Below are 24,458 nucleotides of genomic sequence, written 5' to 3' on the forward strand. Positions count from 1 at the left end.
TTGGATTTGCCAAAACCCTTTGAGGCATCAAGCTTTGTGAAGATTTTAGCCCGGGCCATTTCGCTCGTGATCTCTTCCCGTTTGGGTATGGGGTGGTGTTCCCTCATGATGTTGTTGTTCAGGTCTTTCGGGTCGATGCAAATCTGGAGTTCGCCAGAGGGCTTCTTAACACACACCATGGAGCTGACCCTTGGCGTGGGCTCCGTGACCCGGGATAGCACCCCTTGGTACTGGAGATCCTGCAGCTGCTGCTTGAGGCGGTCTTTGAGTGGTGCTGGGACCCTGCGAGGTGCGTGAATGACCGGGGTGGCATCCGGTTTGAGCCATATTCGGTAGGTATAGGGCAGTGTGCCCATGCCCTCGAATGCCTCCTGGTTGTGGTCGAGGAGCGTGTGGAGCTGTGCCCTAAATTCCGCATCTGGGAAGTCTGATGTGCCTTCTGGAGACAGAGCGTGTACCCGCTGAACGAGGTGGAGAACCTTGCATGCCTGTGCACCTAGCAGGGAGTCCTTCGATGATCCAACTATCTCGAAGGAGAGTGTCGCCGTGTATGTATTGTGCGTCACCTGGAGCTGGCAGGATCCCATGGCCGGGATAACGTTTCCGTTGTCGTCGACCATCTTACAACGGGATGGCTGAATTGGTGGTCTGACCTTCAAGGCGTAGAAGGCTGACCATGCTATTATGTTGGCGGAGGCACCAGTTTCCAAACGGAATGTTATTGGTGAGTGGTTGACCGTTAGGGTGGCACACCATTCATCACCCGGATTGACACTGTTCACTGGCATCGGCTGGTGGGTCCTGCTTGGAGACATCTGGTTCCTCTCAATGACCACAACACGGAAAGCTTCCCAGTCGCCTGTATCACCGGTTTGTATATCGTCCAGGTATGACTCGGAGTACTGAGGCTGAATGGTCCGCACGTCCCTGCGAGGCTGTCGGAATTGGGGAGCGTTGGCAGGTTGAGCTGCTCGGCAGCAGGCAGCGGAGTGGCCCGTCTTGCCACAGCAGAGGCATTGTCGGTTCTTTGCTGGACATTGCCGCTTTAAATGTGCGGATCCACAGTTGCCGCACGTCGTGATGTCATGGCGTTCGTTGCGCCATCGCGCATGCGCAGTTCGGTCCTGCGTAGAGCGCACCGCGCGTCATGTCCTTCTGCGTTGACATCTCTTTTGGCGCGTACAAGCGCGGGAGGCCGCGGAAAGCGCGCAAAATGGCCGCCCTCGTCCGGGCCGCCTGCGCCTCAACCGACCCCTGCATTGCCGATTCGGCTGTCCAGGACCCCTGCCATGCCGATACGGCCGGCTGGAATTGGGAGTAGCGGCTGGTCGCGTTTTCATGGAGGACGCAGGCCTCAATGGTGGTGGCTTTTAATTTTGAGGAGCTGCTGGCGTAGGGTGCCCGAGGTGACCCCAAAAACAATCTGGTCCCGAATCATGGAATCGGAGGTGGCCTCATAACCGCAGGACTGCGCGAGGATACGGAGGTGTGTCAGGAAAGATTGAAAAGGCTCATCCTTACCCTGCAGGCGCTGCTGGAAGAGGTACCTCTCAAAACTCTCATTTACCTCGACGCTGAAGTGTTGCTCGAGTTTGAGAAGGACCGTCTTGTACTTCGTCTTGTCCTCACCTTCCGCGAACACCAGGGAGTTGTAGATGTGGATGGCGTGTTGCCCTGCCATGGAGAGGAGGAGGGCGATTTTCCTGGTGTCCGAAGCATTCTCCCTTTCTGTGGCTTCTAGGAAGAGCTGGAAGCGCTGTTTAAACAGCTTCCAGTTGACGCCGAGCTTTCCAGCGATTTGGAGCGGCTGCGGCGGGCTGATGGTGTCCATGGCGCAGGATGGCGGATTCCTTAAGATGCGTAGGTAGGTCTCACACGTACTGGGTTCCAATCCTGGCACTATGTCGTGTTGGGTGCTCTGCTACACAGACGAACCAACACGGTTGCGGATGCTACAACTCAGTTTTATTACTAACAATAATAACATCTGTAAACTTGATGTGGAGATGCCGGCGTTGGACTTGGGTGAGCACAGTACGAAGTCTTACAACACCAGGTTAAAGTCCAACAGGTTTGTTTCGATGTCACTAGCTTTCGGAGCGCAGCTCCTTCCTCAGGTGAATGAAGAGGTCTGTTCCAGAAACGCATATATAGACAAATTCAAAGGTGCCAAACAATGCTAGGAATGCGAGCATTAGCAGGTGATTAAATCTTTACAGATCCAGAGATGGGGTAACCCCAGGTTAAAGAGGTGTGAATTGTATCAAGCCAGGACAGTTGGTAGGATTTTGCAGGCCAGATGGTGGGGGATGAATGTAATGTGACATGAATCCCAGGTCCCGGTTGAGGCCGCACTCATGTGTACGGAACTTGGCTATAAGTTTCTGCTCGGCGATTCTGCGTTGTCACGGGTCCTGAAGGCCGCCTTGGAGAACGCTTACCCGGAGATCAGAGGCTGAATGCCCTTGACTGCTGAAGTGTTCCCCGACTGGAAGGGAACATTCCTGCCTGGTGATTGTTGCACGATGTCCATTCATTCGTTGTCGCAGCGTCTGCATGGTCTCGCCAATGTACCACGCTTCGGGACATCCTTTCCTGCAGCGTATGAGGTAGACAACGTTGGCCGAGTCGCACGAGTATGTACCGCGTACCTGGTGGGTGATGTTCTCACGTGTAATAGTGGTATCCATGTCGATGATCTGGCACGTCTTGCAGAGATTGCCATTACAGGGTTGTGTGGTGTCGTGGTCACTGTTCTGAAGACTGGGTAGTTTTCTGCAAACAATGGTTCGTTTGAGGTTGCGCGGTTGTTTGAAGGCAAGTAGTGGGGGTGTGGGGATGACCTTGGCAAGGTGTTCATCGTCATCAATGACGTGTTGAAGGCTGTGAAGAAGATGAATAGTTTATCCGCTCCGGGGAAGTACTGGACGACGAAGGGTATTCTGTCGGTTGTGTCCCTTGTTTGTCTTCTGAGGAGGTCGGTCCGGTTTTTCGCTGTGGCGCGTTGGAACTGTCGATCGATGAGTCGAGTGCCATATCCCGTTCGTACGAGGGCATCTTTCAACGTCTGTAGATGTCTGTTACGCTCCTCCTCGTCTGAGCAGATCCTGTGTATACGGAGCGCTTGTCCCTCGGGGATGGCTTCTTTAATGTGTTTAGGGTGGAAGCTGGAGAAGTGGAGCATCATGAGGTTATCCGTGGGTTTGCGGTAAAGCGAAGTGCTGAGGTGACCGTCCTTGATGGAGACGAGTGTGTCCAAGAATGCAACTGATTTTGGAGAGTAGTCCATGGTGAGTCTGATGGTTGGATGGAACTTATTAATGTCATCGTGTAGTCGGAGCTGAGCTCCGAAAGCTAGTGACATCGAAACAAACCTGTTGGACTTTAACCTGGTATCTGTAAACTGTTTACTGTGGTTCGTTCATTACCCTCTAACCTGTGGACCTAGCCCTAACACTATCTTGGAGCAGCATTCAGCACATGGTGAATGTCTGAGTGGCTTGCTGTGAGCTCTGTGCCCTGAGCTGTCTCCTGCTGGAATGAGCGGGAAGTGTCGTGTTCCCCGTTTTATAGTTTGTATGCTCTTGCCTGTGATTGGCTGTGATGTTGTGTGTGTATTGATTGGTCTGTTGATCTGTCCATCGGTGTGTATGTATGTTTGCACCATGATGTTTATCTGAATATCATGACAATGAGTAAATCAAATTGTTTTTTATGCCAGTGGTTTCATGGTCACCATTAAATTCAATCCCAAATTTTATCATTTGGAATTTGACTATACGTTTCCTGGGTTTTCCGCTTCGTCCACTGTATTATTGTCCAGTGACAATTTGGAAGCGATCTACCAGCTGCGCTGCACCTGAGAGGCACGACCAGTTGATACCGGGAGATCCTTTTCCTGGGATCTAGCGTATTTGCCATGCCTCGTGAGCTCTAACGTGACTTTGCGAGATAATGTGATCTGGATCCCACCCATTGTGGATGCTATCATTATCTGGCAAATCTGCATGCTAGAGCGAGACAGCTAGTCCACTCTAATATGCACTAGCCGGATCTAATGAGGCCCTGGGATCTAAACACTTTGCCTTGGGGAATTTGGGCGTGCACTGTTCAGTGCTGGTTTACCTTTGGGCAGGGTAGCACACTGGCATTGCTGGTGCCACCTAGGCACCTTAGTTTTGCCAGCTTGGCACCTTAGCACTGGCAGCCTGGCACCGTGACAGTGTCACCTGGGTGCCAGCCTGACACTTCCAAGGTGCCCAGTTGATACTGCTAGCTGGCAGGGGCACTGACAAGGTGCCAGCCTAATATGTTTCATGTCTCAGCCAATGGGCCGGGGGGGTGAGGTGGAGTGCGGGGGGGGGCCTTATAGGTGAGTTGGGAGGGGTTGGGTCGGGGTGGTTGACAGATCAGGATGCTATTTAAATATGGTGTCCCGATCTCTTCCTGCACTGAAGTATCCCGGCGAGCGGAGCTCCTCAGTGCATGAAACAGGGCTCAGTGCAGCCTCAGCTAAATGTTCCCCACTCAGGCCCAAAATCGAAAAAGCATCCCGATAGATAGGGTGGTGTTTCTCGGTGCTGCGAGTGCCAGGAAACACTCAGTTAAACACGCTCATCATTGGACTCTGTTGCAATTTGGTTAGATCGCGGCCAATACTGCTATGACACCGCCTCCACGTTGTGTTAGCATTGTGACCAATAACAGTGAAGAGTGGATTCTCCAAGTCCTTACCTGTTGCAAGAAACTGGATCTTAGGAAATTATGAGCCAAGTGCCTTTCCATGGCAGGAAAGCCTTCTTAAATTTAAACTTAGGTTTTTCACATTTATGCGAGAATGGAGTTTGTTGAAGGAAAAATGGGACGTTAAACTTGGATCTTTTAAAATCATTGCATGCCCAGCCTTGTTCTCATCTCCCACTTGTGTTTGAATTATTTTTATGAATTTGATTAAAAATAATGTGGAAAGGGAAATTCACATGATTGGTGCTTGCAGACGGATCCAAGGATAACGTGTGTGGTAGCAGCCAGGCAAGGCTTATTCTGACATAATAAAACCCAACTAAATGTGGTCAAAGAGAAACATAAATAATTTAACCTTGTCATCCTCCATTGGCTCAGCTTCACAATGGTAGACGTGATGATGAAAGGCATACTACTCACTTCCATATTTTCAAATTTTCTTCAATCCGAGAAAAATGATTTCTTCCTTTGAGGGCCACATCCACACATAATGTTCTAACTAAGATGGTGGGTGACAATCTGCTGCCAGGTCTGCACCAATTATATTTTTGCCAACAAATTTCGAGAATTGTCATCTTGATCTGTGGGACAGTCAAATATTTTATTTTTTTTAATAATATTTTATTGAGGTATTTGAAAATTTTTATAACAGTAACATAAACAATGACATCAACATGGTAAAATAAACATTTGCCCCCCCCAGCCCAGTCTTCACGCACCTCAACCATTCAACAACAATCCCCCCTTTGTAATATTGCATCTGCTGACATTTTTTTAAAAATAAAAAAAACAATAAAAAATAAAATTGAATAGTATTGTGCACCAGCTCCACAGCAGCAACTCCGTACAACTGGCAAGATTATTTACAACACATAAGTAGGCGACTGTTTGCAGGAGGGAGTGGTGGTGGTGGTGGTGGTGGTGGTGGGGTGGGGGGGGGTCGCTTCTCCCGGACGGACCTCACTGCCGCCTCGCGCTCACCGCCGCTTCTGCCGTTCCTCCCGTCTTTCGTCTTCGTTCTCCTCGTTCCCTACTCCTCGAGGTGCCATGTTCGTTATTGTATCCCGTGCCTTCCTTCCGGCTCTCATTTCCCTGCCTCCGCCCCACCTCCCTGGTTCTCCTCTCTTGTTCCCTCTCCCCTCCCCTCCCCCCCTCCCGTGGTTCGCCTTTCTTTCCTCGTAGGTTTAGCTATCCCCCCCCCCCCCCCCCCCCCCTCCCCGGTCTATCTCTCCCTTTCATGCTTTGGCTACTTTCCCCTGATTCTTGGCTACCTGGCTATTCTTCCTCTTGTTCGTTGGCCACAAATAGGTCCCGGAACAATTGCGTGAATGGCTCCCACGTTCTGTGGAAGCCGTCGTCTGGCCCTCGGATGGCGTATTTGATTTTCTCCATTTGGAGAGATTCCGAGAGGTCGGACAGCCAGTCTGCAGCTTTGGGTGGTGCTGCTGACCGCCAGCCGAACAGGATTCTACGGTGGGCGGTCAGGGAGGCAAAGGCAAGGGCGTCCGCCCTCCTCCCCAGGAATAGATCTGGCTGGTCTGAAATCCCGAAGACCGCCACTTTCGGGCATGGCTCCACCCTCACCCCCACCACTTTGGATATCGCCTCGAAGAAGGCTGTCCAGTACCCTGCAAGTCTGGGGCAAGACCAGAACATGTGGGTGTGGTTGGCCGGGCCTCCTTGGCACCGTTCACATCTATCCTCCACCTTCAGGAAGAACCTACTCATACGGGTTCTTGTTAAATGAGTTCTATGTACCACTTTTAGCTGTGTCAGGCTGAGCATTGCGCACGGGAGATGGAGTTGACCCTATGCAGTGCTTCGCTCCAGAGTCCCCATCCGATTTCAATCCCCAGGTCCTCCTCCCATTTCTTTCTTGTTGTGTCCAGTACGGTATCGGCCCTTTCTTTCAGTTGGTCATACATGTCACTACAGTTTCCTTTGTCTAGTATGCTTGCGTCCAGTAGTTCTTCCAGTAGTGTCTGTCGGGGCGGTTGTGGGTACGTCCTTGTCTCCTTTCGTAGGAGGTTTTTGAGCTGTAGATACCTTAGCTCGTTCCCCCTGGCTAGCTGGAATTTCTCTGTCAGCTCGTCCAGTGTTGCGATCCTGCCGTCCGTGTATAGGTCCCTGACTGTCAGTGTCCCTCCGTCCTGCCCCCACCTTTTGAAGGTGCCGTCAGTCAGTGCTGGCGTGAACCTATGGTTGTTGCAGATGGGAGCTTTGTCCGACATTTTGGTCAGGCCAAATTGCTGCCATAGTTGGTTCCAGGATTGGAGGGTGGCTATCACCACCGGGCTGCTGGAATGTTCTTTGTGTGGGGATGGAAGTGCTGCCATGGCGAGGGCCCGGAGGGAGGTCCCCATGCAGGAGGCCTCTTCCGCGCGCACCCACTCGGCTTCTGGCTCCTTGATCCATCCCCTTATTCACTTGGCCGTCGCCGCCCAGTGGTAGAATTGTAGGTTTGGGAGGGCTAGCCCTCCCCTGGATTTTGTTTTTTGCAGGACCTTCTTTGGGATCCTAGCATTTTTCCCACCCCATACGAACGCAGTGACAGCGGCCATCCTGGACGGCCCCCTAACAAAGGGAAACCCCGGAGGGCAGAGACGCGTCCACCAGGTAAGTATGGTTAATCCCACAGGAGCGGGGGGGCAGAAGTCCCCCACCAGGATAGTCACCTGGAACGTAAGGGGACTCAATGGCCCAGTGAAGAGATCCAGAGTCCTCACCCACCTAAGAAATATGAGGGCCGATATAGAGGGCCGACTGCGGGTAAGAAAGGGCTGGGTGGGACAAACCTACCATTCCTGCTATGGATAAGGGCCGGGGGGTGGCGATATTGATCGGCAAGAGGACGATGTTTAGGGCGACAAAGACGGTTACGGACCTAGTGGGACGGTACGTCATGGTCAGCTGGGCCCTGGATGGGGCACCGTTAGTACTAGTTAACGTGTACGCACCCAACTGGAACGACATAAGCTTCATCAAGAAGACCATGGCAGAAATCCCTGACATAGCGACGCATCGACTCATCATGGGGGGGGGGGGGGACTTCAACTGTGTACAGGACCCAAAGACAGACAGATCAAACCCCAAAACGGGGAAAGCCTCAAGCATGGCAAGGGAACTATGGAGGAACTACTGGAAGAACTACTGGAAGAACTACTGGAAGAACTACTGGAAGAACTACTGAACTCTATGTCACTTTATGGAGCAGATGGGGGCAGTGGACCCCTGGCGGTTCGCCCACCCGGGGAGAAGGAATTCTCCTTCTTCTCCCCAGTACACAACATATACACTAGAATTGACTTCTTTGTGGTGGGGAAAACTGTGCTTCCGGGGATAGACAAAGTGAAATACTCTGCAATTGTGATATCAGACCACGCTCCACACTACATGGACGTGAGGCTGGAGACGGGCAGGGCCCAACGCCCCACATGGAGGTTGACGTTGCCCTTCTAGCTGACAAGGCCTTCAATAAAAGGATATCACGGGCCATAGCAGAGTACACAGAGAACAACCAGAACGGGAGGTCTCACCCTCCACGTTCTGGGAAGCGATAAAGGCCGTACTAAGAGGGGAAATCATTGTTTTCAAAGCGCGAAGAGATAGGGAGGGAAGGGCGGCTAGGTAGCAGCTGGTCGACTCCATAGTGGAGGTAGACCGTAAATACTCCGAGGCCCCGACCGTAGAGCTCCTAGCGGAGAGGAAAGAGCTACAAAGGAACTTTGACCTGCTCTCCACCAGGAAAGCAGGGTACCAACTCCGCCAGGCACATGGGACCCTCTACGAACATGGAGACAAAGCCAGCCGCCTGTTGGCACACCAGCTGAGAAAGCAGGGAGCCACCAGAGAAATTGCACAAATCAGGGATACCAGAGGCACGGTAGAAACAGAGCCAGAAAAGATCAACAAAGCATTCAGGGCCTTTTACCAAGGGCTGTACACCTCAGAGCCCCCAATGGGGGACTCTGGGGTGAAACGGTTCCTTGATGGACTGGACATTCCAGTTGTGGGGGAGGGCAGAAAACGGGGCTTGGAAGCACCACTAGCACTGGGAGAGATCATGGACAGCATTAGCTCCATGCAGGCGGGGAAGGCGCCGGGTTCGGATGCGTTCCCGGCGAACTTCTACAAAAAATCTGCGACAGCACTGGCCCTGCACCTGCGGGAGATGTTCACAGACTCGCTAGTGAGGGGCACACTGCCGCCCACGCTAGCACAGGCCTCAATCTCGCTGATACCTTAGAAAGACAAAGACCCAACGGAATGTGGGTCATACAGACCCATCTCACTGCTGAATGCAGACGCCAAAATACTGGCCAAATTCCTAGCCAAAAGGCTAGAAGACTGTGTACCTGAGGTGGTCGCAGAGGACCAGACGGGCTTTGTCAAAGATAGACAGCTTACTTCAAACATCAGGCGCCTGCTGAATGTGATAATGGCCCCCTCCGGGGAGAGAACACCAGAGGTGATTGTCTCCCTAGATGCAGAAAAGGCCTTCGAAAGAGTCGAATGGAAATACCTCATAGAGGTACTGGAGCGGTTCGGGCTTGGAACAGGGTTCACCTCCTGGGTAAAGCTCCTATACAACGCTCCCATGGCGAGCGTACGGACCAACAATACCAACTCCCGATACTTCCAGCTGCACAGGGGCACCAGACAAGGATGCCCACTGTCCCCGCTGCTGTTCGCTCTAGCGATCGAACCACTAGCAATCGCGCTCAGAGCAGCAAAAAGCTGGAGGGGGATCCGAAGGGGAGGCAGAGAGCACAGAGTCTCACTCTATGCAGATGACCTGCTCCTCTACATTTTGGATCCACAGAGCAGCATGGACGGAATCATCGCGCTCCTGAAAGAGTTTGACGCCTTCTCGGGCTACAAACTCAACATGAGCAAAAGCGAGATCTTCCCAGTACACCCACATAAGGCAGCACTAACGGGACTGCCGTTTAAGCAAGCCCGGCACAAATTCCGCTACCTGGGGATCCAAATAGCCCATGACTGGAAAGGGATCCACAAATGGAATCTCACCAGTCTGACGGAGGAAGTAAAAAAGGACCTGCAAAGATGGAACACACTCCCACTCTCTCTCACGGGGAGAGACCAGACGATCAAAATGAACGTACTGCCCAGGTACCTCTTCCTACTTAAATCCATTCCAAACTACATCCCCAAGGCCTTTTTCAAAGCGCTGGACAAACTAATCTGCTGACATTTTAATTTTCCCCGAGAAAGTCGACGAACGGCTGCAACGGTGAACCGTAACATTGATCCTCTTAAGGCAAACTTTATTTTCTCTAGACTGAGAAACCCAGCCATGCCACAAACCCAGGTCTCTACACTTGGGGGCTTCGAGTCCCTCCACATTAACAAGATCTGTCTCTGGGCTGCCAGGGAGGCAAAGGCCAAGACGTCGGCCTCTTTCGCCCCCTGAACTCCCGGATCTTCCGACACTCCAAAGATCGCGACCTCCAGACTCGGCACCACCCGTGTTTTTAGCACCGTGGACATTGCCTTCGCAAAATCCTGCCAAAACCCTCTGAGCTTCGGGCATGCCCAAAACATGTGGACATGATTTGCTGGGCTCCCCGCGCACCTCGCACATGCTATTATCGGCTACAATGGGAACAGACTTTTGTATTTGCATTTTTTAGATTGCTGCAGAATTTTTAAATTTGTGCATAAATAATGTGATTATACCACCAATATTTCTCTCCTATATTTTCCGTTCTTATGCTAACAACTGAACCATGGCAGTAATGTAAATTCGCCAAGCAAAAGTTTAATAAGGCAGTCATTCTTAGCTTTTTATAGACACGGGAGTCCACACCGAGTTGCAACAAAAGAAACAAAGGTTTATTCACAATGGTGATGTACACAGCTCCCAGTGGTACCCAGCCGGGCCTGATCAGGCCGATCCCGAACAGGCCAACCTTATATTCAATGTTAATTGAGCTTCCCCACCCCTTAGCAGGGAAGCCCGCATTCCGTAAAGGACACGGGGAATATAATCATTCCCACCCCGTAAGTCCTGTACGAGGTGAAGGTGATGACATCTAGGTCAACATTTCCTAAATTTCAGTTTGCCAATCGGTAAAACTCTCCGATTCCCTTCCTTCCAATGTATCTATTGTTGGTGTTTTACAATTTAGAGTACCTAATCTTCTTTTTTCCAATTAAGGGGCAGTTTAGCATGATCAATCCACCTAACCTGCATATCTTTTTGGGTTGTGGGGGTGAAACCCACGCAGACACGGGGAGAATGTGCAAACTCCACACGGACCGTGACCCGGGGCGGGATTCAAACCCAGGTCCTCAGCGCCGTAGTCCCAGTGCTATCCACTGCACCACATGCCTCCCCCTATTGTCGGCTTTTTTACGTGTTGTAAATCAATATGACCCCTGAAATCCTTCATGCTTGAGCATGAAGAGACTTTCAATAAATATCACTTCCAGTAGTTAAATCGCTTTAGTGGGCATTTTTCCTCCAATTTCTTTTTTTATCTGCTGCTAAAAATGGAGTTAATTAAATGCCTGAATTAGAAGTTTATTTCTGCAGTACACTGAACCGTCTAGCTATCTCATAACTTTTATAATATTACATGAGATATCGCACGGATACAAAAATGCTACCATATTTTCTGCAGTATTGGTGGCACTTCTATTTAAATTGTTCAGACAATCCCTATCCAAATCATAATCTATCTTGGCACTCCTTAGCTGCAGAATCATGCCAATAAAACATTTTTATAACACTCGACTGACACTTCTTATGGCCAATGCCAGCCGAATCGAGATTGCAAATTGTAACCAGTTACAATGAGTTAGGTCGGTTATTTTCTTCTCCTCCATCCCCTGAAAATAAAATCTTCCAATTTTTCTTCATTATTGAATCAACCCAAGTAAAAACTCCTGGATATTTCTTTTTACCTCAGACAGGCCTAATTCTGGAAGGTAATTGCCTTAATTTATTTCTATTGAGGTGATGTAAAATTTTATTACACATATGAAGCCTGTTTTTGTTTAAAGTCTCGTTGGTATTTGATTGTCTTTCAGCCTCCCTCACCTTGCAGCAGTTAATGATCGTTGGCAGTAGGACGATTCTCACCGAACAGTTTCCTGTATTATTTAAAAGAACAGTTAAATAACTGTTGTTCCTTTTGTGAATTGACAAAAAGCTTTGATAAAAGGGTTAGGCAGTTAAAGACAGTGCACATCACTTCTGATTTGATATGGCAATGCTTCCTGACTTACTGAGGCTACATAATTGATGCCAGATATCTGAGCGAACCCAATTCCTTTTCCAAGCATTTATTATTTGACTATCCCAGATTATCCCAGACACTAGAAGTGCCTCCCTTATTTTGTTGCCATTTCCATCATGTCGAAAACAATTTTTCTGTTTGATTGGCTGATGTGAATGAAGGAACCACAAATGCAAAATGTCATTGAGGTTGAATAACATTGGAGTAATGCAGAGTGAATGAGTGGGATACAGGGATGTGACAGGCATGAGTTTTAAACGTCCTCAGCTATCGGATGATAAAACTGAGAAAATTAGTGATGTCCACTGTTTTTGAAGAGAACTGATGGAATAAAAGCCATAGATTCCCTACAGTACATAAGGAGGCCATTCGGCCCATCGGGTCTGCATTAACCCTCTGTAAGAGCACTCCATCTCGGTCCACTCCCCCGCCCTATCTCCACAACCCCACCTAACCTACACATCTTTGGGTACGAAGGGGCAATTTATCATGGTAATCCACCTAACCTGCACATTTTTGGACTGTGGGAGGAAACCAGAGCATCAGGAGGAAACCCAGGGAGAAAGTTCAAGCTCACATAGACAGTTGCCCAAGGCCGGAATAGAACACGGATCCCTGACACTGTGAGACAGCAGTGCTCACACTGTGCCACCGTGCCGACCAGGAGAATGTATCCTCGCTGCCAGACACGATGATGATTCCTGATTTAATGGCAGCAAGGCTGAAAGGAGCAGTGCGATTTGGAATTTAAAGCGAACAGAAGAAGAAAGTCCTCAAGGATACTGACTATCGTAAGATTCGTAACATATAGTCGAGGGGTTGAGGCAAATTGTAGAAAGGCAGAGAGAGGGGTCGAGATCATGGTCAGAGGCTTAAAATTAGAGAATAATCAATTATTAATGGAACATAATGGGCGGGTTTCTCCGACCCCCTGCCGGGTCGGAGAATCTCCGGGGGGACGGTGTGAATCCCGCCCCTGCCGGCTGTTGAATTCTCCAGCGCCAGGGATTTGGCGGGGGCTGGAATTGCGCCGCGCCGGTCGGTGGGTGCTGGCAACGCCCCTCACCGGTGATTCTCCGGCCCGCGATGGGCCGAGTGGCCGCCCGTTTTCGTCCAGTCCTGCCGGCGTATATTACACCAGGTATTTGCCGGCGGGACCTGGCTGCGCAGGCGGGCCTGTGCCGTGGGGGCACTCTATTCTTAATGTCGGCCGCTGTGGTCCTCCGCGATGGCTGACGCGGAGATGAGCCCCCCTGCGCATGCGCTGCGATGATGCCAGCACACGATGGCGCTCCCATGCATGCGTCAACTCGCGCCGGCCGGCAGAGGCCCTTTGTTGCCGGTTGGCATGGCGCCAAACCCCTTCCCCGCTGGCTGGCGCGGCGCAAACCACTCCAGCGCCGGCCTAGCCCCTGAAGGTGCGGAGGATTCTGCACCTTCGGAGCGGCCCAACACCGGAGTGGTTCACGCCACTCCTTCCCGCCGGAGTTGCCCGCTCCACCGATTCCCGCAGAATCCCGCCCAATGGATCATTTTTTGTACCTGGTTTTACCCAAGAAAATGTGCATTGCGCTCAAGTGAATTAATGACTTGAAAATTGTTGCATTAAGGAGCTTGTTTGGCTCAAATTCCCGGTAAATCTTTTGTTTGTCATTGCACGGGATGTGGGTGTCGTTGGCAAGACCAGCATTTGTTACTCATCTCTAATTACCCTTGGATTGACTGGCTTACCACAACTTTCCAGGGGACAAAGAGTCAACCACATTGCTCTAGGCCTGGAGTTACATGTGGGTGATTAGTAAGTTCACAGACACACAAAAATTGGTGGAGTTGTGGATAGTGAAGGGAATTGTCAGAGTATACAGCAGGATATAAATTATTTGGAGTCTTGGGCAGAGAAATGGCAGATGGAGTTTAATCCGGACAAGAGTGAGATAATGCACTTTGGAAGGTCCAAAGCATGTAGGAATTACACAATAAATGGTAGAACTCTTGTGAGTACTGACAGGCAGAGAGATCTGGGCGTGCATGTCCACCGATCACTGATAGTGGCAATGCATGTGGATAAGGTAGTCAAGAAGGTGTACAGCATGTTGGCCTTCATCGGTCGGGGCATTGAATATAAAAATTGGCAAGTCATGTTGCAGCTGTACAGGACCTTGGTTAGACTTCGTTTGGAATATTGCATACAATTCTGGTCACCACACTACCAGAAGGATGTGGATGCTTTGGAGAGGGTACAGAAGCGGTTTACTAGGATGTTGCCTGGTATGGAGGGTGATGCATGATCAATGACCACTAAAGTGAGGTTGTAGTCCAACTGAAGGCTTTAATAAGCTAGATGTTTCCCCCAGCAGCTCAGGTACAGAAAGAAGGCTGCTGGGGCGGCACGGGCTCTTATACCCCGCCTTGCAGGGTGGAGCTACCATACAGCTTGACCAATAGGAAACATACAATATCTACCAATGGTGTTTCAGCATCACCAGGTACTGTAATACCTCTACACAGACTACCACAGAGGGCATTAGCAATGAGGAGAGGTTAGATAAACTCAGTCTGTTCTCACTGGAACGACGGAGGTTGAGAGGCGACATGATAGAGGTCCACAATATTATGAGTGACATGGACAGAGTGGATAGTCAGATGCTCTTTCCTAGGGTAGGAGAGTCAAATACTAGGGGACATAAGTGCATGGGGAAAAATTTAGAACTGATGTGCAAGGTAAGTTTTCACACAGAGGGTGGTAAATATATGGAACGCCCTGCCTGGGAGGTGGTAGGAGCAAGGACAATAGCAGCATTGAAGGGGAATCCAGACAAATATATGAATAGGTTGGGAATGAAGGCTATGGACTCCATGTCTGGGATTCTCCTTTCCGGGGACTAAGTCCTACGCCGGCGGGAAAACCGGCGCCAACGAATCCGGCGTCAACAGGCCCACAAGGTAATGAATTCTCTCCTGTCTCGGGGGCTAGGTGGACGGCGGAGGGGTTCAGCTGGCGCCGAAGGGACGGCGCGAGTTTGCGCATGCGCCAAAGGGCCGGCGTGATCTCAATCAAGCGCGGAGCCGCCGGCGTGTTTTGGCGCATGAGTGAGGGGTTCTCATCTCAGCGCCGGCCATGGTGGAGCCCTACAGGGGCCGGCGCAAAAGGAAGGAGTGGCCCCACGGCACAGTCCCGCCCGCAGGTCGATGGGCCCTGATCACGGGCCACGCCTCCGTGACCCCCACCCCCCCCCACCCCCCCGAGGACCACCCCAGCCGACTTACCTACCAGGTCCCGCCGTGTGGGACCATGCGTAACCCACGCTGGTGGGACTGGCTAAAAACGGACGGCGGCTCGGCCCATCAGGGCCCGGAGAATTGACGGGGGGACCGCTGCCAATAACCCCCGACCGGCGTGGTTTGAACCCCGCCCCCGCCCGATAAATGGTGCCAGAGAATACGGCAGCCGGCATCGGGCCGGCGGGGTGGGATTCGCGCCGCCCCCCGGGGATTCTCCGACCCAGCGGGGGGGGGGGGGGGTTGGAGAATCCCACCCCATAAGTGCATACGGTTTTAGTTTAGGCAGGTACCATGGTTGGCCCAGGCTTGGAGGGCCGAAAGGCCTGTTCCTGTGCTGTATTGTTCTTTGTTCTTTAGGTCAGACCAGGGGGCGATGGCTGATTTCCTTCCCTGAAGGACAGTAGCGAACTATGTGGTTTTTACAACATAGCTTCATTCTTGAAACTAGCTTAGAATTCCCAATTTATTAATTGAATTTAAATCCCACCAGCTTCCCTCAGAATTACTAGTCCAGTGGCCTTATCACAACACCACCATCACTCCCACTGGGTGACTCTACAAGGTAAAAATGGTGTTCCCAGGTCTTTCTTGTGCCATAAAGTAAGAAGTCTCACAACACCAGGTTGGAAGACTTCTCACTGTGCTCACCCCAGTCCAACGCCGGCATCTCCGCATCTTGTGCCATATAGTTATGCCTATGTTCTTTAATGCATGTACAGAGCCCTGATCACTGCTAATGATGATCATAATGTCAGAAAAGAGCTAACTCCCCTGAGCTCTTTCCTTCCAGTTGAAACTTCACTGCAGTTCAGCAGACCACTTGAACACTTTATCAACTTGAAACTGGCCAAAATGCCCACCAGTATGGCTTTTTCCAAAAGGAAGTATCATGTTCCTTTGTCCATGGCCTTCCAATTCAGACAGTGCAGGTTCCTGGGGAAAACAAGGCCTATCTTGAGGCGTGAATTTTTCCACAGGTGGAAAGGTTCTCCATTCCAACAAAAATGGCTGCGGGGGCGCAAATCCAGAAATCCCGTCCCAAACCCAGCCCCTGCCGTGTTTGCGAAGGAGGAATGATGGGTTCTATGGTCAGATTTTCACTGGTGGAATGTCCAAAACATAATTTGTGCTCTTTACACCTGGCAGGGGAAGGTCCAAACTTACCGGAGTTCTTTGGAGCAGTGTGGGCGGTGAGGGGAAGTGAGCGATGAGGGCTCTTTATTGGTCTATTTCTTTTTTTCATAGCTGTGACCAAATGCCAAAATACCACGGCCAGCCTTTCACCCAACTCCCATCAGCACCCGGAACCCTCTGCCCCCTTTTGGGGCTCGCTGCCGTGGCTGCTACTTTCACCCACTGCACTAGAATGAAAATCTGAAATCCCGGGGCAATTTCTCCCAGGTCGGATTTGCAAAGACGGGAATTGCCCGAACTCTGCGTTCTTGATCCTGGCGTGCGAATTTAGGCCTGACGGTGGGATTTACCGGCACCTGGCTTGCTGTCGCAGTGAGGCCGTTGAATCTCGCGAGAGGCGTTTTGCAAGGTTCCCCACACTTGAGACGTCTCACGAGATTCAACCGAACCTCGTGAGACCTTGCAATCTGGATCTCATCCTCACTGGGTGTGATCCAGATCAGCATATTTAAATGAGTCATTCGGTTCATTTGAATATGTCTGTGCCGTATTCCCCCGGTGCCCGAGAACTGAAGGCCTCCCCAGCAACACCTCGCACAGGCGCCGTTTAGCACTGATCCACACAAACCTGGACCAGTCGTAACAGCAACTGGGGGGGGGCCTCTCAAGCCATTGGAGATCCTTGGGTGGTCGTGCTCTGGGCAGATTGATATCCTGGAACTCCCGCTGGCACCTGGGCATCTTGGCACTGCCAGTCTGGCACCTTGGCGCTGCCATTTGGGCACACTGCCAGGGTGCACGTGTGACCCCTCCAGATTGGCGGTGGCACTTTCAGGGTGCCTGGCTGGCAGTGCCAAAGTACCCGTGTGTCAGGCTGCCCATGCCAGGATGCCAGGGGTCGGGCCTGGGGTGCCTTGCCCTTAAGAGGTGGGGTGAGGAGGGGCTTGAGGACCCCAGAAGAGGTACATTAGGTGCAGTGGTGGTGGTGGTGGTGAGGGTGGGGGGGGGGGTTCGGAAGCCGTGGTGGGGATGCTGAGGAGAGTCGAAAGATTGGGGCTGGCTTTTAAAATGGCGTCCCGATCTGCAAGTACTCTTCCTGCACCGGCGAGCTGAGCAAAGTGCTGTTGAATAGCAGGGTGTTCCTCGTCGCTGCAGCTGGAAAGTGGACTCTGATTGATTCTCATTAAATCATGCCCTTAGTTTCTGTTGTATTGAAGTTTCAACAAAAGTCAGTCAAAAAGGCGGCATGGTGGTTAGCACTGCTGCCTCACAGTGCCAGGCAACCAGATTCCATTCCGACCTTGGGTGAAGCTCTGTGAGGGGTTTGTACGCTCTCCCTGAGTCTGCGTGGGTTTCATCGGGGCTCTAGTTTCCTCCCACAGTCCAAAGATGTTCAGCTTAGGTGGATTGGCCATGCTAAATTGCCTCTTAGTGTCCAAAGATGTGCAAGTTAACTGGGGTTCCGGGGAGTGGGCCTAGACAGGTTGCTCTTTCTGAGGGTTGATCCGGACTCAATGGGCCAAATGGACCCCGTCTACAATGTGTGGATTCTATGGATTTTGTGACATTCAAACAGAAATGGCACTTTAATTTCAAGGTGTTTTTTTTACTCGTTCTGAAGAACAGACATCCACTCGTTGAACAGCATTCTTTCCTGGCTACCATATTTTACACCAATTCACCATTCCTGGTTAGGCATAACTAATTTAAACCTTACATCTGAACCAAAACTAGCATTCTTATGAAACATTATTGCATCTCTCAGAAATGACCCCGAGCACTTCACTTACAAATAAATTGAAGTGTAAAGATCTTTCTACTCGGGTCTTTCTAGGGTAGTGGGTGCCTGGAACTCGCTACCGGAGGAGGTAGTGGAAGCAGGGACGATAGGGACATTTAAGGGGCATCTTGACAAATATATGAATAGGATGGGAACAGAAGGATACGGACCCAGGAAGTGTAGAAGATTGTAGTTTAGTCGGGCAGCATGGTCGGCACGGGCTTGGAGGGCCGAAGGGCCTGTTCCTGTGCTGTACATTTCTTTGTTCTTTGTTTGTTTTTTGTACTGGAGACAAATGTATCGTGCATGAGGTGTTGCGTGCTCTGAGGTACAGACGAACCAACACGGCTGCGATTGGTACAACGCAGTTTTATTCCATCCAACTATTGACACATCAGACTTGGTACTCAGCACGTTGTGACTGTGTGAGTGTCTTGCTATGAGGTCCTGGCCCTGTGCTGTCTCCAGATGGACTGCCCAGGAAGTGTTGTGTTTCTTGTCTTATGCTGTGTCTGCTCTTGTCTGTGATTGGCGTTCGTGTTATGTATGCTAATTGGTCCGTTGCTCTGTCTATCATTATGTATGTGTTATGATGTATGTTTGAATATCATGACATCCCCCTTTTTTACAAGATTATGTGCCTACGTGGTTATAAATATAAATGTGTCCTGAGTGCAGCTGAAGGTGTGTGTGTGTGCTTAATATTTACAGCATGTACATGGGGCTTAACTATATATAAGGGGCGATGTCAGGTGTGACATGCTAACGAGGTTGTACCATAACAAAAGAAGACCAACGTGGAAATTTGGAACGATCAAATGAGGCCTGTAACGATAAAACAGTGACATGTTATAAAACAGTGGTTGCAAAAGTTTGACGTGTGAACAGTCTCATAAGTCCAGTCTAGTAGGTGGGTGACGAATTCGGGTTGACCGCCTCAAGGGTGGGTCGAGAACCATCGGCTGAGGTGAGAGCCTGGCCACGGGCGGCGACAGAAGGGGCATGGTATATGGCAGCTCCACAAAGTCACTATCAGGAACCAGTGGAGGACATGGCATCTGTGTAGGGTCCCGTTGCGAGCGTGGAAGTAAGCGAAGGGCTCGGCGATTGCGCCTACGCACGGATCCATCCGGCATGCGTACCAGGAACGAGCGGGGAGCCACGCGTCGAAGAACTTCGGCAAGTGCTGATCAGCAACCGTCTGGTAGGTGGATGTGGACGTTGTCTCCAGGGGCCAGGGAGGGAAGATCAGTTGCCCGTGTGTCATACGATCTCTTCTGGCGATCGCGCTGCAGTTTCATTCTATGCAGTACCGGAGCATGGTCTATTGTTACCGCCAGGATGGAAGGCACAGTGGTTTTGAGGGCACGATCCATCAGCAGCTGTGCTGGTGAGAGACCAGTGGCTAGTGGGGCCGAGCGATAGGCCAGCAGGGCGAGGTAGAAGTCCGACCCGGCAGCAGCAGTCTTGCAGAGGAGCCGCCTTTCTCCACCTTTCCATTGGACTGGGGGTGCAGAGGGCTCGACGTCACGTGTGTGAAGCCATACGAAGCAACAAAGGATGACCATTCATGGCTGGCAAAACAGGGCCCATTGTCCGACATGACAGTCATCGGAATGCCGTGGCGAGCAAAGGTGTCTTTGCAGGCCCTGATGACAGCAGACGACGTCAAATCGTGCAGGCGTATGACTTCTGGGTAGTTTGAGAAGTAGTCAGCTATGATGACATAGTCCATGCCGAGTGCGTGAAATAGGTCGACACCCACCTTCGCCCAGGGGGATGTCACCAGCTCATGGGGCAGAAGCGTCTCAGGAGGTTGCGCCGGCTGAAACCTTTGGCAGGTTGTACAGTTGAGCACCATGTTGGCAATATCGTCACTGATGCCTGGCCAGTATACCGCCCCTCGAGCCCTCTGTCTGCACTTCTCAACCCCCAAGTGGCCTTCATGTAGTTGGTCGAGAACCAGTTGGCGCATGCTGTGCGGAATCGCAATCCGGTCCAGCTTCAGAAGGACACCATCAATGATGGCTAGGTCGTCTCGTACATTGTAGAATTGCGGGCACTGCCCCTTGAGCCACCCTTCCGTCATGTGACGCATTACACGTTGTAGAAGGGGGTCAGCCGCAGTCTCACGGCGAATGTGGGCTAGGCGTGCATCAGTAGCTGGCAGATTGGCCGATGTGAAAGCCACCTGTGCCTCGACCTGACATACGAACCCCTCCGCATCTGGCGGCGTGCTCACTGCTCTGGATAGGGCATCCGCCACGATGAGGTCCTTCCCTGGAGTGTAGACCAGTTGGAAGTCGTACCTCCTGAGCTTAAGTAGGATGCGCTGGAGGCGAGAGGTCATCTCGTTCAGGTCCTTGTTTATTATGCTGACCAGGGGGCGGTGGTCAGTTTCGACCGTGAACCGTGGAAGTCCATAGACGTAATCGTGGAACTTGTCAAAACCGGTTAGCAAGCCCAGGCATTCTGTTTCGATTTGCGTGTAGCGCTGCTCTGTGGGGGTCATGGCCCGCAATGCATAGGCCACTGGGGCCGTGTCATCCCGCTGCAGGAGCACTGCTCCAATGCCGGATTGGCTGGCATCAGTTGAGATTTTGGTGGCACGAGACGTGTCAAAAAACGGCAACACTGGTGCCGTAGTGAGTTTGCGTTTGAGCTCCACCCATTCCAGCTGGTGCGTGTGTTGCCACTGGAACTCTGTGGATTTTCTGACGAGGTGGCGCAGAGTCGTCGTGTGGGAGGCAAGGTTGGGAATGAACTTCCCCAGGAAGTTGACCACGCCAAGGAATCGTAGGACAGCTTTCTTGTCGGCCGGCTGCGGCATGGCTGTGATGGCGCTCACCTTGTCTGCATCCGGACGGACCCCTGACCGGGAGATATGGTCCCCCAGGAACTTCAACTCGGTCTGGCCAAAGGAGCACTTGGGAGCACTTGGCTCGGTTGAGGCGCAGGCCGTTTTCCCGTATGCGGGCAAAAACGCGTTGGAAACGATATATGTGCTCCTGCAGTGTGGTGGACCAGATGATAACATCGTCCACATATACGCTCACCCCTTCGATGCCTTCCATCATCTGCTCCATGATTCTATGGAAGACCTCGGATGCCGAGATGATGCCAAATGGCATCCGGTTGTAGCAGAACCTGCCGAAAGGGGTGTTGAAGGTACATAGCTTTCGGGCTGGACGGGTCCAGTTGGATCTGCCAAAATCCTTTAGAAGCATCCAGTTTTGTGAATATCTTCGCCTGGGCCATTTCCCTGGTGATCTCCTCCCGTTTGGGTATGGGATAATGTTCCCTCATAATATCATTATTGAGGTCTTTGGGGTCAATACAGATGTGGAGATCGCCAGAGGACACCATGGAGCTGACCCATGGCGTGGGCTCCGTGACCCTGGATAGGACACCTTGGTCCTGGAGATCCTGCAGCTGCTGCTTGAGGCGGTCTTTAAGTGGCGCAGGAACCCTGCGAGGTGCGTGAACGACCGGGATGGCGTCCGGTTTGAGGCGAATTCGGTAGGTGTAGGGCAGTGTTCCCATGCCTTCGAATGCCTCTTGGTTGTGGGCGAGGAGCGATTGGAGCTGTGCGTAGAACTCTGCATCCGGGAAGTCAGATGTGCCGTCTGGAGAGAGAGAATTCGTTGCACAAGGTGGAGAGCCTTGCATGCCTGTGCGCCCAGCAGGGAGTCCTTCGATGAGCCAACTATCTCGAACGAAAGTGTGGCCGTGTGTGTGTTGTGTGTCACCTGGAGCTGGCAGGATCCCATGGCCGGCATAACGTTCCCGTTGTAGTCGACCATCTTGCACCGGGATGGCTGGATTGGTGGTCTGACCTTTATGGCGTAGAAGGCTGACCATGCTATGAGTTTGGCGGAGGCGCCAGTATCCAGGCAGAAAGTGATCGGCGATCGGTTGACCGTTAGGGTGGCACTCCATTCATCGCCCGGATTGATGGTGTTGACCCGGTTCGCATCAATGACCGCAACCCGGAAGGCGTCTTGGTCATCTGTGTCGTTGGTTTGGATGTCGTGATGTGGAGGCTGAATGGTCCGCACGTTCCTGCGAGGTTGTCGGAGATGTGGAAGATCAATAGGTTGAGCCGCTCGACAGTAGACAGCGTAGTGGCCCATCTTGCCACAGCGTAGGCATTATCGGGTTTTTGCAGGACATTGTCCTTTTAAATGTGCAGCTCCACAGTTGCCACACGTCATGACGTCATGGCGTTCGTTACGCCACTGCGCATGCGCAGTTCAGTCTTGCGTCGGGCGCGCCTGCGCAGCACGTCCCTCAGTGTTGCCGTAGGTTTTGGCGCGGGAGGCCTTAAAAAGCATGCGAAACGGCCGCCCTCATCCGGGCCGCGGGCCGGGAGAAACTCGATTGCCTGGACGCGTTCGGCCTCGTGGGTGGCCTGGCTTGCCGATTCGATCGCGTGGGACCCCCTCCGTGCCGATTCGGTCGCCTGAAATTGGGCATATCGGCTAGTCGCATTCTCATGCAGGACACAGGATTCAACTGCAGATGCGAAGGTCAGGCCTTTCATTTTTAGAAGCTGCTGGGGTAGGCCACTGGAGGCAACGCCAAAAATGATCTGGTCCCAGATCATGGACTCTGAGGTGGTGTCGTAACCGCAGGACTGCGCGAGTATGCGGAGGTGCGTCAGGAAGGACTGAAAGAGCTCATCCTTACCTTGCAGGCGCTGCTGAAAGACATACCTCTCAAAGCTTTCGTTGACCTCAACGTTGAAGTGTTTGTCGAGCTTGAGGAGGATCGTGTCATACTTAGCTTTGTTCTCGCCTTCCGCGAACACCAAGGAGTTGTATACATCGATGGCGTGCTGACCTGCGTTAGTGAGGAGCATGGCAATCTTTGCTTCGTCCGAGGCGCCCTGTGTTTCATTGGCTTGCATGAAGAGTTCAAAGCGCTGCTTGAAGAGCTTCCAATTTGTGCCCAGGTTCCAGCGACTTGCAACGGCTGCAGTTTGTTGCGGGTGCCCATGGCTCAGGATGGCAGATTTGCCGGTAGCTATCGATTCACTCCTGGTATCATGAGGTGTTGGGTGCTCTGAGGTACAGACGAACCAACACGATTGCGATTGGTACAACGCAGTTTTATTCCATCTAACTATTTACACATCAGACTTGGTACTCAGCACGTTGTGACTGTGTGAGTGTCTTGCTATGAGGTCCTGGCCCTGTGCTGTCTCCAGATGGACTGCCCAGGAAGTGTCATGTTTCTTGTCTTATACTGTGTCTGCTCTTGTCTGTGATTGGCTGTTGTGTTATGTGTGCTAATTGGTCCGCTGGTCTGTCTATCATTATGTATGTGTTATGATGTATGTTTGAATATCATGACAGTGCATATAGTACTCCACAAATAGCAATGAGATAAATTACCAGATCATCTGTTTTTAGGTGGAACTGGTTGAATCGGCTTACTGGCCAGCATGCTGGGACACCCTCCCAAGTCTCAGTCGGTTCTTTATTGTGCTCCCGAACTACTGATGGATGTCACAGCCTCAGCTTAATACAGCATCTGCACAAATGGTACCTCAACAAATCAACCTCACAGGTCGAATGTCAACCTAAATGAAGAGCCCAGTTTTCATGACAGTGAAATTAAAATCTCAACTTCTGATCCTGACGTGGCAGTGTTAGAATTGAAGTCAAGATGAAAAACAAGCAACTTTATACTTAGTTTAGGCCCGTAAATTGGAACTGATGAAGCATGCACACCTAAGTGGGTTTGTACGTCCTCTATGTTGATGAACCATCACATGAGGAACTAACGGAAATTTAGGGTACTTGTTCTTCGACAGAAGCACTCTTATATAATGATGCTTTGCTTAAATGTGTTTATCGTTGTCGAACTTTGCACATGATGCAAAAAAAATGTTAACTTCTCCTATACCGCTGACGACATTAAATGGTGCTTCAGGAAGTGAAACAAACTTCTGAACAGATTCAATAAAGACATTCACATCAAAGTCTTATAAATATTTAATAAGGCCCTTTGGAGTCATGACAACTCCAGGACTTAGTTTTCAATGTGAGGTACTGCTGGTTGTATTGTGTGTTCTTCACAGCAGCACATGCTCATAGTGCTTTAGGGAAGTTCAGCAAGTCGTAGAAATGCCACAGCTACAAGCTTGAGAATCTATTTGCAAAATGCTCTTAAAGAAGGGCCCCATACCATGGCTAGCTTGCAATGAAGTAATAATATTCCTGCCTGACTACCCATAGTACCAATGCGAT

Source organism: Scyliorhinus torazame, chromosome 15 (genome assembly GCF_047496885.1).
Source record: "Scyliorhinus torazame isolate Kashiwa2021f chromosome 15, sScyTor2.1, whole genome shotgun sequence".
NCBI lineage: Eukaryota > Metazoa > Chordata > Chondrichthyes > Carcharhiniformes > Scyliorhinidae > Scyliorhinus > Scyliorhinus torazame.